We start from the raw sequence: 14,265 nt of genomic DNA, 5'->3' as shown, positions 1-14,265 counted from the left end.
GATCATTTCATTAGATGCTGAGAAAGCATTTGACAAAATTCAACACCCCTTCATAATAAAAGTCCTGGAAAGAACAGGAATTCAAGGCCCATACCTAAACATAGTAAAATCCATATACAGCAAACCAGTAGCTAACATTAAACTAAATGGAGAGTACTTGAAGCAATCCCACTAAAATCAGGGACTAGACAAGGCTGCCCACTCTCTCCCTACTTATTCAATATAGTTCTTGAAGTTCTAGCCAGAGCAATCAGACAACAAAAGGAGGTCAAGAGGATACAGATCAGAAAAGAAGAAGTCAAAATATCACTATTTGCAGATGATATGATAGTATATTTAAGTGATCCCAAAAGTTCCACCAGAGAACTACTAAAGCTGATAAACAACTTCAGCAAAGTGGCTGGGTATAAAATTAACTCAAATAAATCAGTTGCCTTCCTCTATACAAAAGAGAAACAAGCCGAGAAAGAAATTAGGGAAACGACATCCTTCATAATAGACCCAAATAATATAAAGTACCTCGGTGTGACTTTAACAAAGCAAGTAAAAGATCTGTACAATAAGAACTTCAAGACACTGAAGAAGGAAATTGAAGAAGACCTCAGAAGATGGAAAGATCTCCCATGCTCATGGATTGGCAGGATTAATATAGTAAAAATGGCCATTTTACCAAAAGCAATCTACAGATTCAATGCAATCCCCATCAAAATACCAATCCAATTCTTCAAAGAGTTAGACAGAACAATTTGCAAATTCATCTGGAATAACAAAAAACCCAGGATAGCTAAAGCTATCCTCAACAATAAAAGGACTTCAGGGGGAATCACTATCCCTGAACTCAAGCAGTATTACAGAGCAATAGTGATAAAAACTGCATGGTATTGGTACAGAGACAGACAGATAGACCAATGGAATAGAATTGAAGACCCAGAAATGAACCCACACACCTATGGTCACTTGAGATTTCACAAAGGAGCCAAAACCATCACATGGAAAAAAGATAGCATTTTCAGCAAATGGTGCTGGTTCAACTGGAGGTCAACATGTAGAAGAATGCAGATCGATCCATGCTTATCACCCTGTACAAAGCTTAAGTCCAAGTGGATCAAGGACCTCCATATTAAACCAGACACACTCAAACTAATAGAAGAAAAACTAGGGAAGCATCTGGAACACATGGGCACTGGAAAAAATTTCCTAAACAAAACACCAATGGCTTACACTCTAAGATCAAGAATCGACAAATGGGAACTCATAAAACTGCAAAGCTTCTGTAAGGCAAAGGACACTGTGGTTAGGACAAAATGGCAACCAACAGATTGGGAAAAGATCTTTACCAATCCTACAACAGATAGAGGCCTTATATCCAAAATATACAAAGAACTCAAGAAGTTAGACCGCAGGGAAACAAATAACCCTATTAAAAAATGGGGTTCAGAGCTAAACAAAGAATTCACAGCTGAGGAATGCCAAATGGCTGAGCAACACCTAAAGAAATGTTCAACATCTTTAGTCATAAGGGAAATGCAAATCAAAACAACCCTGAGATTTCACCTCACACCAGTGAGAATGGCTAAGATCAAAGACTCAGGTGACAGCAGATGCTGGCGAGGATGTGGAGAAAGAGGAACACTCCTCCATTGTTGGTGGGATTGCAAACTGGTACAACCATTCTGGAAATCAGTCTGGAGGATCCTTAGAAAATTGGACATTGAACTGCCTGAGGATCCAGCTATACCTCTCTTGGACATATACCCAAAAGATGCCCCAACATATAAAAAAGACACGTGCCCCACTATGTTCATTGCAGCCTTATTTATAATAGCCAGAAGCTGGAAAGAACCCAGATGCCCTTCAACAGAGGAATGGATACAGAAAATGTGGTACATCTACACAATGGAATATTACTCAGCTATCAAAAACGACTTTATGAAATTCATAGGCAAATGGTTGGAACTGGAAAACATCATCCTGAGTGAGCTAACCCAATCACAGAAAGACATACATGGTATGCACTCATTGATAAGTGGCTATTAGCCCAAATGCTTGAATTACCCTAGATCCCTAGAACAAACGAAACTCAAGACGGATGATCAAAATGTGAATGCTTCACTCTTTCTTTAAAAGGGGAACAAGAATACCCTTGGCAGGGAAGGGAGAGGCAAAGATTAAATCAGAGACTTAAGGAACACCCATTCAGAGCCTGCCCCACATGTGGCCCATACATATACAGCCACCCAATTAGACAAGATGGATGAAGCAAAGAAGTGCAGACCGACAGGAGCCGGATGTAGATCACTCCTGAGAGAACAGCCAGAATACAGCAAATACAGAGGCGAATGCCAGCAGCAAACCACTGAACTGAGAATAGGACCCCCGTTGAAGGATTCAGAGAAAGAACTGGAAGATCTTGAAGGGGCTCGAGACCCCATATGTACAACAATTCTAAGCAACCAGAGCTTCCAGGGACTAAGCCACTACCTAAAGACTATACATGGACTGACCCTGGACTCTGACCTCATAGGTAGCAATGAATATCCTAGTAAGAGCACCAGTGGAAGGAGAAGCCCTGGGTCCTGCTAAGACTGAACCCCCAGTGAACTAGACTGGTGGGGGGAGGGCGGCAATGGGGGGAGGGTCGGGAGGGGAACACCCATAAGGAAGGGGAGAGGGGAGGGGGATGTTTGCCCGGATACCGGGAAAGGGAATAACACTCGAAATGTATATAAGAAATACTCAAGTTAATAAAAAAAAATAATTGAAAAAAAAAAGAATAGGACATTATTTTGTCAATTTACATCTACCATCATGGTTCCCTTACCTAAAAGTGAAATGTCATTTTGATTAGAATAGGGTAAGGAAAGATAGGAAATGGACAATGAACACCATAACTGGCTGAACAGCCAATCTTCCCTTCCCTGCTTTTCTCTGTCTCTTTCTCCCCATGCCCTGCCTAAGAGAACGGAAAAGCATGCCAGGAAGCTTGGTAAGATAGAACAGGTTGAGACCCAGAGACTCAGTGGACACGCACCTGAGACTTAGGTGACTCCCAGCTCTCTGCCAGACTCCTGACTTGGAACATGTGGCATGCTTCTCACATAAAAGAGATGACTCAAGACAGAGTTCTCCATGCTAATGAAGGACCTAGAGGCCCAGGGGGCTTAGCCAATAAGCTTCCCTTCCAGACATTCCTCCCTGCGAAAGGTATTTAATCTAAAGCCCACTCTGAAAAGTGGGGCATGGTTTCACACATCCGTTTTTCCACCATGACAATAAACTGTTTGGAACCATGGACTGCTCTGGGGAGCCATGAGGAAGACATTTACCTATAAAGCCACAGCCTAATCTTCCTTAGAAGGCCTCTCTACCCTCCCAACCACAACCTGCTGTCACCAAGCTAAGGGCAATCATCCCAGCTGGGACAAGCTGAAGATCTGCTTTTCACCCCCAGCAGCCAGCTAGACACTATCCCCAGCCTGAGGCCCAACTTCCAGCAGCACCTAGATGTCCAAGAGTCTGAGAAGCCCATAGCCCAGGCCTCACTGCAGGCCTAGGGACCCTGAGCCAGTTCCAGCTTTCCCACACTTAAGTCTGCTCTTTCCTACTCCCAAAGCAGTACCTCAATGCTTCCCTACAGCCCAGCACACTAGCCATCAGTGTTAGATAAGCACAGTCAAACTGCCCTTGCTTTTCACTTCCCCAAGCGTCCATGCCCAGTGGTAGAGCAGACACAGGCCAACAACCCTACAAGAAATGTTTTATCAATCCAGAAGAGTGAGGACTAAATGTGTCTATGGAGAGAGAAGGAGACAACAATATTAATTTGAAATTGTATTTAAACTCCTTGAGGTCAAGCACAAAGAGAGATAAAGAATAATGTATGAGTACATACATATGCAAAAGGTTGTTCTACAAAGAAGAAACAGTGCTGTAAGTAGCTCATAATTTCAAAAACATTATGTCAAGTGTCAGCATTCATTTCATATGAACTAAGTGCCAGGTCAATCAAATAAATAAATTCATAAACAAATAAATGTAGCCAAGTTTTACTTCTCTTTTTATCCCATTGTATATACATTATATACATTGTAACTAACATATATTTTTTAAAACCATGTAAGTTGGTTCATTTGTTTGTTTGTTTGTTTGAAACAGGGTCTTAGTAACTAAAGTGAGCCTATAACTCTAAATCCTCTTGCTTCAGTCTCCCAAGCACTGGGATTGTAAACATGTGCCACCAATCCTGGCTTAAATAATGCAATTTTTAAGTGATACTTAGGAAATCATGTAAAATTTTCTTCCTGGTATGGCATAAGTAACACTGAATCCTGAATCTTGCTTAGTGAATAATGAGAAAAAGTTACCACGAGTTGGCAACAACCAATAGAGCTATAGAAAATTAACAAGAAACAGTAGGAAAGCCCTCCCCTGAAAAAATATCCCTCTTCTTAGATTGGAAAAATTTGTTTAAGATAAAGAGCAACAAATTCAAAATAGGCATGACTCAGAAATATTCTACCATCAATTTTAGCAACAAAAGCAGAAATAATTAACAACAATTCTATATTTACATAGAAACAGATGCTATTTATGAACACTTTTTTTTTTAGGAAACCAGAACAGAATTCTGTTTATTGAAACAATACAGTTATATTTTTATTTCTAACAGATTTTCTCCTAAGTAGCATTTCAAAATGTGGCTTGGTCCACACATCTTAGAAGAAGAATGATCTTCCTCTAAAGGTCAGAGGTGAAATGGATAAAAGCCTTAATTTTACTAACCAAAAGCAATTATCCTTACCTGATATGACAAAAGAGAACAGTCACTTTACATTTCTACCCTATCCAGCCTAGGAACAAAAGCACGTAAAATGTTATGGAATTACATAACAAAAAATACAGCAAAAATAAAGGGCTCACACCTTTTAATAAAAACACATAATACTTCAAAATTTCAAGAGCTATGGGGGGAGGGGCAGAGCAAATATTTTCTACAGTAAGGACCTCAGGCCAATTCTTTAGCATCCTGTGGTATCATATTCTATATAAATCCTAACCCTCTAGTATGGCTAAGACCCTTAATGGGATGGGATCCATTCCCATGACTAAATTACATCATATTAAAAAAAGGAGATTTTATAGATTTAATTAATCTCTCTGTCATTTGGCTTTGCACTGATGCAGAGTAAGATACTACCTTGAGTGGGCCTGACTTAATCGCAGAAACTCTGAATCTGGCTAGAAGTGACAAAAATGTGTTCATCTAGAAAAAAAGTAATTATTTCCCCTAGATTGTGAGCTGCCTATGAAAGGAATCATGAGACAAGAAGGAAGTGGGACCCCTACTTACTTAGAGAGGACCTGACCACTAGCTAGAAAGAAAACAAGGACCTCGATTATAACGCCATGAGAGATGCTGAATTTTGCCAAAATCTTGGGTAATCCTGAAAGAGAACCTTGTATCCCAGCTCTGAAAGCCTACCACAGATTAAATTATACACCCTGAACAGAAGAACCTGTTCATCCGAAGGAGTCTTAGGACCCATAGAAACTGTGGATTTTCGTTAAACAGAAAATCCACCCTATCCAAAACTCTGCTCTCTCTTTATAGACCATCTACAACAGAAGTTTTCTTTTAAGTCTGGAGGACTGGACATCTACTCTTCAAACCAGATTCAGGCCTTCGTGAAGACATGTGAACTCTGAGACAAGCTTGTGGCATGAGGGTAGATGATGAGTTTAACAACCAGCATGTTAGTTCTTGAAGTGACAGCTCAAAGCCTGGCCACTGAGTGGCAAACAAGAGGCTCTGCTGAGGCAGAGTTGTGAAATCCAGTGGGAGAATGAAAGGATGCTAGTTTGCACTTGAATGGGCTCACATTTAGAGAAGGAAGAAATGGAAGGAATGATAGGGGTTTCCGAGGACAAGTGGATATTTTCTTTTCTCTTTGTTTTTTATCGGCTATTTTATTTATTTACGTTTATTTTTAATTGCATTTTTATTTAAATTTTAAATGTTATCCCGAAACCCACTATCCTACCCTCTGCCCTGCTTCTATGAGGGTGTTCCCTTACCCAGCCACCCACCCACTCCCTCAAACCTCCCGGTTCCTGGCATTCCCCTACACTGGGGCATTGAGCTTTGGCAGGACCAAGGGTCTCTCCTCCCACTGATGCCCAACAAGGCCATCCTCTGCTACATATGCGGATGGAGCCATAGGTCCATTCCTGTGTTCTCTTGGGATGGTAGTTAGTCCCTGGGAGCCCTGAGGGGTCTCATTGGTTGATATTGTTGTTCTTATAGGGTTGCAAACCCCTCCAGCTACTTCAGTCCTTTGTCTAAATCCTCCATTGGGGATCCTGTTCTCAGTTCAATGGTTGGCTGCGAGCATCCACCTCTGTATTTGTAAGGCTCTGGCAGAGCCTCTCAGGAGACAGCTATATCAGGCTCCTATCAGCATGCACTTCTTGGCATCTACATTATTGTCTAGGTTTGGTGGCTGTATATGGGATGCATCCCCATGTGGGGCAGTCTCTGGATGGCCCTTCGGTCTCTGCTCCCTACTTTGTGTCCATATTTATATTTCAAATGTCCCTATTTTCCCTCTGCAACCCCCCCACCCCCCGCACCCTGGCTCTATGAGGGTACTCCCACACCCACCCACCTACCCATTCTCGCCTCATGGCCCTAGCATTCCCCTGGGGCAATGAGTCTCCACAGGACCAAGGGCTCCCCTCTCATTGATGCCAGATAAGAAAATCCTCTGCTACATATAGAGCTGGAACCCTCGGTCCCTCCATGTGTACTCTTTGGTTGGTGGTTTAGTTTAATCCCTGGGAGATATGAGGGGCCCAATTAGTTGATATTGTTCTTCTTTCTGTATGACTGTATTCTGATCCCACTCCTTCAGTCCTTACCCTAACTCTTCCATTGGGGTCCCCATGATCAGTCTGATGGTTGGCTTCAAGCATCCACATCTGTATTGGTCAGGCTCTGGCAGAGCCTCTCAGGGGAATGGACACAGAAAATGTGGTACATGTACACGATATAAATTACTACTCCACTAAAAGAATGCCTAAGTGAAATTTTCAGACAAATGAATGGAACTAGAAAATATTATCCTAAGTGAGGTAACCAAGTCACAAAAGAGTACACATGGTATATACTCACTGATAAGTGGACATTAACTGAAAATCTCAGAATACCCATGATACAACTCAAGACCATATGAAACTCAAGAAGAAAGAAGAGCAAAGTGTGGATGCTTTGTTCCTACTTAGAAGGGGGAACAAATAATCACAGGAGATAGAGGGTTGGAGGGACTTGGGAGGAAGAGAAGAGGGGGTTAAGGGGGACCAGGATCAGGTGTGGGAGAAATTCAGAGGGTCCGGAAATTGAATGAAGGTGTGTAGCAGTGGGGGATGGGAAACTGGGGGTAGCCACTAGAAAGTCCCAGATGCCAGAGCAATAAGAGGTTCCCAGTACCCAATGGGGATGGCATTACTAAAGTAACATCAAGACTGGTACGCCATCGAGGACGTTACTGCAGCCAGATTCAACAAGGCGGGGCTAACACAGCTAAGTAGTGAGAAACAGAAAGTGGCTCTTTCTTTAGTTTTTGAAGACAGGCAATGTTTACCTGACCTGAGTTTACCTGACAATGGCTGCCACAGATTTTTTTAAAAGAGAAAAATATGAATCTATAAATGGAGAGAAAATGCTTACACTATACTTTTTGAAAAGATTTTTTAAAAATATGTACAGGGGTCTGCCTGCATGTGTGTGAACCACGTGTGTGCATACTGCCTGATGAGGTCAGAAGAGGTCGTCAGATCCCTTGGAAATGGAGTCACAAACAACTGTGAGTCACCGTATCAGTGTTGAGAACTAAACCCAGGCTCTCCAGTGAACAGCCAGTGTTCTCAACTGCCCAGCCATCTCTCCAGTCCTCTGCTATATTACTAATAATAATCCTGGTCCTCGAATCCTACACTGCTTGGAAAGATGTAGTCACAAAAACTGAGTTCTTAAGGTAGCTGCCCTACATGGTTTTCTTTCCCCCCAGTGTAAAACTCCGTCTCACAAACCCAGTGATTCTGGTTGCCGTAGTTTGCAGAACCAGTGATAGAAAGCTACGGAATCCTCCGGTAGGATAAAGAAATGCATTGCAGAATTACTACACAAATAATTTTTGGAACTTGTGTGCTTGTAAACTGAAGCTCAAATCTAAGTTTTGTGGTCCACAGGGCAATGAATGTACCTGACAACCATAAGCAAGTATTTCTTGAACTTTGCCTATTACTAAATTATTTGACAGAATACATTGCTGGGACGAGTTAGACAGGTACTGGAAAGGAAATGCAGAGCCTCACACATATTGGACACGCAGCCTGCCACAGAGTATTCCCAACCCCTGCAACCTTAAATTAGGTTAAAACAAGCCAATGATTTACCGAATGTTCCCTTCTTAGTCTGTGTGTCCCACACCCCAGCTCTGCTGACGACGTAGCAAATGCTGAATGTCACTCTTGCCAGGAGCGATGTCCTTAAGATACAGAAAGAAATGTAAAATGCACTCTGCTTTCTCAAGACCTGTGACCGTGCAATTCGTGATTCTTCAACATTCCAGGACAGCTGACTAACCCAGGGGATGCAAAGCCCGCAGGACGGGGAAAACAAATGTTCATGAGATGGCAGTTCAGCCTTAACCCACGTTCTCTTGCTGTCTACATCATCCAGCATTTACTTCTCTGAATATTAGTATACTGCCCGCCGGCGACAGTCTTACAGAGGCAGTGTATGTGAGTACAGTGTCGCACAAAACTAAAGGGATGATTTTTTACAAAGAATCTCCAGGAGGCAAAGGATGTGGAAGCGAGCTCTAGCCATCCAAGTTTCTCCTAAAGGGCAAATATCAAGCCATCATTCCTCTCTGATCATTACTGGGTTCAAAGGCAGACAGATAAATACAGCAATAAAAAAAGATAAAAGGCAGAGGGCATCAGAAGACTCTGGCTAGAAGGGTACATAATCAATACTTGCCCCTTGTCTTTTCCTTTCACTCACATGTGAATCTAGGCTTTAGAGTTTCACCTCTAATGAGAAACAGACTAAAACAGAGGAGATTCCAAAGGGCGTGTAGTCTGTCCCCATGAAGAATGAATTTAAATCCTCCTGAGTTTCAATCATAAAGACTATTAAATATTATAGTAGCTATGTGTTTCAAATTTCAAAATTATCTCGTTAACTGTTAAACTGATTTGATCCAAGGACTCTTAATTTTTTTCATAAAGAAATTATTCCCCCAGAAGAATCCAAATAACATCATTCATAAAGTTTAAAGTAAAATGTAAAGGAAAGTAAACATCTAGTAAAATGTGGGTTTATTTTGGGGGGAAGGGGTTTGAGACAGGGTTTCTCTGTGCAATCCTGGCTGTCCTGGAACTTGCTGCATATACCAGGCTGGTCTTGAACTCAGAGATCCGCCTGCCTCCTAGGTGCAAGGCTTGCAAAATTCCAGCATAAATTACAGAACATGGGAAATAAGATCTTACGAAGTCAGTATTAAATATAGACTGTATAGAGATGTTCATGGCAGATATTGAATAGGAAAGCAGAATCCAGATTCCAAGGAATGACTACAATGACTTACACATGTGTCCTCAAATCAGGGCAGGGAAAGGAAGACGTGAAGAATTCCAAGCATCGGGGAACAAGATAAGGCAGAAGTCTATTTACTTCTGTTTACGTGTTGACTATCACACTGCTGTCAAATCATCCTTTCAAACCGAGTGACTAAATCAGGAGAACTCTTCATCTTACTCTAGCCCATTAATTTCTCATTACTAGGAAGGAAGGGAAGATAAAGTGTTCTTAAAAACAACAAGGTTCGGGGTTGGGGATTTAGCTCAGTGGTAGAGCACTTGCCTAGGAAGCGCAAGGCCCTGGGTTCGATCCCCAGCTCCGAAAAAAAAGAACCAAAAAAAAAAAAAAAAAAAAAACCAACAACAAGGTTCGGTTCAGTTTACCCAGAGGTTTCATAACTGAAGGAGAAGACACAGACACAATACTATTTTTGTAAGGTGTCAGAGTAGCAGAGGGGGTGGGGGTGAGGAAACTTCCTCATGTGTGGGCTATGGTGGTGATTCACGCAGCAGGCTATGCTGTTCACATACCTGTAGGGCATCACACAGCATAACACATTTTAAGGAAGATGGTGATAAAATAAAGCGTTGTGTTGGAAGCAGGATCGGGGCAATGCTTTTCCATCTTTCTTCCTCTGCAGATCTGTCTTTAGGCTCATCAGACCACTGCACTGAAGAAAGCCAGCTTCCCCGTCTAAGGACTTGGGAGAATAAAGACAGTCACACTGGAGGATTTCTGTACTTGGGTGGGGGGAAACTTGGCAACAACTGTTAACTGCTGCTTCTTTTCATTCCTTAGTGAAGGTTTCAAGCAAACTTGTAAAAGAGGGGAAAGGGAAGATTATAAGGACAAGAAAGTAGGCAAATAAAGACTATATATGGACTGACCCTGGACTCTGACCCCATAGGTAGCAATGAATATCCTAGTAAGAGCACCAGTGCAAGGGGAAGCCCTGGGTCCTGCTAAGACTGAACCCCCAGTGAACTAGACTATGGGGGGAGGGCGGCAATGGGGGGAGGGTTGGGAGGGGAACACCCATAAGGAAGGGGAGGAGGGAGGGGGATTTTGCCCGGAAACCGGGAAAGGGAATAACACTTGAAATGTATATAAGAAATACTCAAGTTAATAAAAAAATAAAAAATAAAAAAAAAATAAAAAAATAAAAAAAAAAGAAAGAAAAAAAAAAAAAAGAAAGTAGGCAAAGCCTATTGTATGCAAAAAATGCCCAGGCAGGAATTACCCCCAAATGTGTCAGAGATATAAAATGTAACATGCTATATATTTCTCCTCTGTACTCATATTTAATTTTACCATCAATTTAAAAGCCTTCTGAAACATGAAAGATTATATGATGAGTATAGTTAAGTAGTCTCTACTTGCCATTTTTCAGCAAGGAACAGGTAAAAATCAGGTGAGCCCCTGTTTCCATGGGCTGCATTCTTAGCCGAGGAAGAATGAATAACTTGGTTCTGAGCACAATGCCAGCAGACAGCTTTCTAGCTAGGAATTTGGAAGCAGCATTTTCTGATACAATCCTGCAGCAAAGCACGGTACTGAGTTTCCGCTACTTAGCCCAGTGGGCCAATCACACCACTGTATTCTGTAACGTGTCCAGTCCTTTCTTTTGAAAAGCAGCTACATCTGAGGTAGGAATAAGACATTGGCCCATACATCAAGACCAACCAACACATTCATTCCTCTTGAATTTTTGGTTTTTCTTACATGGTGAAAGAAAAGTTTTCTTTCCTACATCTTTTGGTAGAACCTTTGTCAGTGTGAGAGAAAAATTAATTACAAGAGAATGAATACAAAGGTATGATGGCATATACATGTAGTGCCTGCAGAGAGGCTGAAGCAGAAAGATGACAAGTCAGGAGATAGCATGGGACACACAAGACACCTGGATGGATGGATGGATAGATAGAAAGATAGATAGATAGATAGATAGATAGATAGATAGATAGATAGATAGATGATAGATAGATAATAGATAGATAGATGATAGATAACCAATAAATATATGATAGATAGATAGATAGATAGATAGATAGATAGATAGATAGATAGATAGATAATGGATGATAGATAATCAATAGATATATGATAGATAGATAGATAGATAGATAGATAGATAGATAGATAGATAGGCAGACAGATAACACAGACTAGGAGAAAAAGAATCAGAAAATAAAGAAGGGGGTCTGGAGAGATAGCACACTGTTAAGAATGCTTGCTGCTCTTCCAGAGGACCCATATTGGGTGGCTCACAACTTCCTGCAACACTAGTTCCAGGAAATCCCACAATCCTCTTTTGGCCACACTGAGCATCTGCACACACGCATGTTCATGTGTACACACACACACACACACACACACACACACACACACACACACACACCAGATAAACACAACACATTTTTAAAGAAGAGGCTTGAGAGATGGCTCAGGGATTATAAGCACTGATTGCTCCAGAGGCCCAAAGTTTAATTCCAAACGCCCCCATGGCAGCTCACATATGTAGCTTCAATCTCAGGGGAAACCAACAACCACCCGTGGTCTCTGCAGGCACCAGACACATATGGTGCACAGACATACATCGTTGCAAAAATGTATGGACGTAAGAAAATAAATAAATAAATAAATAAGTAAATAAGTAAATAATATTTTTTAATTAAAAAAATAAATATTGGGCTGGAGAGATGGCTCAGAGGTTAAGAGCACCGACTGCTCTTCCAGAGGTCCTGAGTTCAATTCCCAGCAACCACATGGTGGCTCACAACCATCTTTGAATAAAATTAAAAAAAAAATGATGCTTTAAAAAAATAAAAATTAAGAAAAGACATGATGTGAAACTCAGAAACTGAGTTCAGTGTTCTGAGCCAATCCTTGCTTCCACGGTTCTGAATATAATACATCTAATAAAAACAAATGAGCTTCCTCTTTTAGTCAGGATTGACATCATATTCCAATTAAGAACTATTAGAAACTTGCATTTAAGAAAACACTGCTGAATTTTCCAATACTTAGAGCCAGATCCGAAAGTAAAATGGTCACTTATTTACTCTAGCACTCAATGTCCCACAAAACAAATTAAAAATTAATTACTTCAACAGCCGTGTGTGCCTTACGTGGAGGGAGGTTCAGTGATTCCCTAATTGCTGTTAAAACATTCAAATTAGGCCCGTAGCAGCTCTCTGCTCCCAGACCCCGTGGGAAAGAGACCTAACCGCCTGGTCAGGTGGGCACTCCTGAGGCTGCAGAGCGGAAGAGACCACCAACACTGCCCACCGCTGCCCACATCCCTGGCCCAAGAGGAAACTGTATAAGGCCTCTGGGCTCCCGTGGGGGAGGGCCCAGGAGCGGCAGGACCCCTGCCTGAGACACCACCGGAACCTGAAGGAAACAGACCGGATAAACAGTTCTCTGCACCCAAATCCCGTGGGAGGGAGAGCTAAACCTTCAGAGAGGCAGACAAGCCTGGGAAACCAGAAGAGACTGCTCTCTGCACACACATCTCGGACGCCAGAGGAAAACACCAAAGGCCATCTGGAACCCTGGTGCACTGAAGCTCCCGGAAGGGGCGGCACAGGTCTTCCTGGTTGCTGCCGCCGCAAACAGCCTGTGGGCAGCACCCCACGAGCGAACTTGAGCCTCGGGACCACAGGTAAGACCAACTTGTATGCTGCAAGTGACCTGCCTGGTGAACTCAAGACACAGGCCCACAGGAACAGCTGAAGACCTCTACAGAGGAAAAACTACACGCACAAAAGCAGAACACGCTGTCCCCATAACTGGCTGAAAGAAAACAGTAAAACAGGTCTACAGCACTCCTGACACACAGGCTTATAGGACAGTCTAGCCACTGTCAGAAATAGCAGAACAAAGTAACACTAGAGATAATCTGATGGCGAGAGGCAAGCGCAGGAACCCAAGCAACAAAAACCAAGACTACATGGCATCATTGGAACCCAATTCTCCCACCAAAACAAACATGGAATGTCCAAACACACCAGAAAAGCAAGATCTAGTTTCAAAATCATATTTGATCATGATGCTGGAGGACTTCAAGAAAGACGTGAAGAACTCCCTTAGAGAACAAGTAGAAGCCTACAGAGAGGAATCGCAAAAATGCCTGAAAGAATCGAAAAAATCCCTGAAAGAATTCCAGGAAAACATAAATAAACAAGTAGAAGCCCATAGAGAGGAGACACAAAAATCCCTGAAAGAATTCCAGGAAAACATAAATAAACAAGTAGAAGCCCATAGAGAGGAGACACAAAAATCCCTGAAAGAATTCCAGGAAAACACAATCAAACAGATGAAGGAATTAAAAATGGAAATAGAAGCAATCAAGAAAGAACATATGGAAACAACCCTGGATATAGAAAACCAAAAGAAGAGACAAGGAGCTGTAGATACAAGCTTCACCAACAGAATACAAGAGATGGAAGAGAGAATCTCAGGAGCAGAAGATTCCATAGAAATCATTGACTCAACTGTCAAAGATAATGTAAAGCGGAAAAAGCTACTGGTCCAAAACATACAGGAAATCCAGGACTCAATGAGAAGATCAAACCGAAGGATAATAGGTATAGAAGAGAGTGAAGACTCCCAGCTCA

At 41.9% G+C, this 14,265-nt stretch overlaps 1 protein-coding gene and 1 non-coding gene across 19 annotated transcripts in view; one reads left to right on the top strand and one right to left on the bottom strand.

Moving 5' to 3' along the window:
- Positions 1-14,265, bottom strand: part of Adam22 (ADAM metallopeptidase domain 22) — a 254,860-nt gene that overhangs the window by 180,445 nt on the left and 60,150 nt on the right. The window lies entirely within an intron of this gene.
- Positions 9,890-9,970, top strand: Trnap-agg72 (transfer RNA proline (anticodon AGG) 72). Its single transcript has one exon. It is a non-coding gene; the product is annotated as a tRNA-Pro (tRNA).

The sequence above is a fragment of the Rattus norvegicus genome, chromosome 4, assembly GCF_036323735.1.
Source record: "Rattus norvegicus strain BN/NHsdMcwi chromosome 4, GRCr8, whole genome shotgun sequence".
Lineage (NCBI taxonomy): Eukaryota > Metazoa > Chordata > Mammalia > Rodentia > Muridae > Rattus > Rattus norvegicus.
Note: the sequence above shows the minus strand (reverse complement) of the source record. Positions and strands in the feature narration are given on the sequence as shown.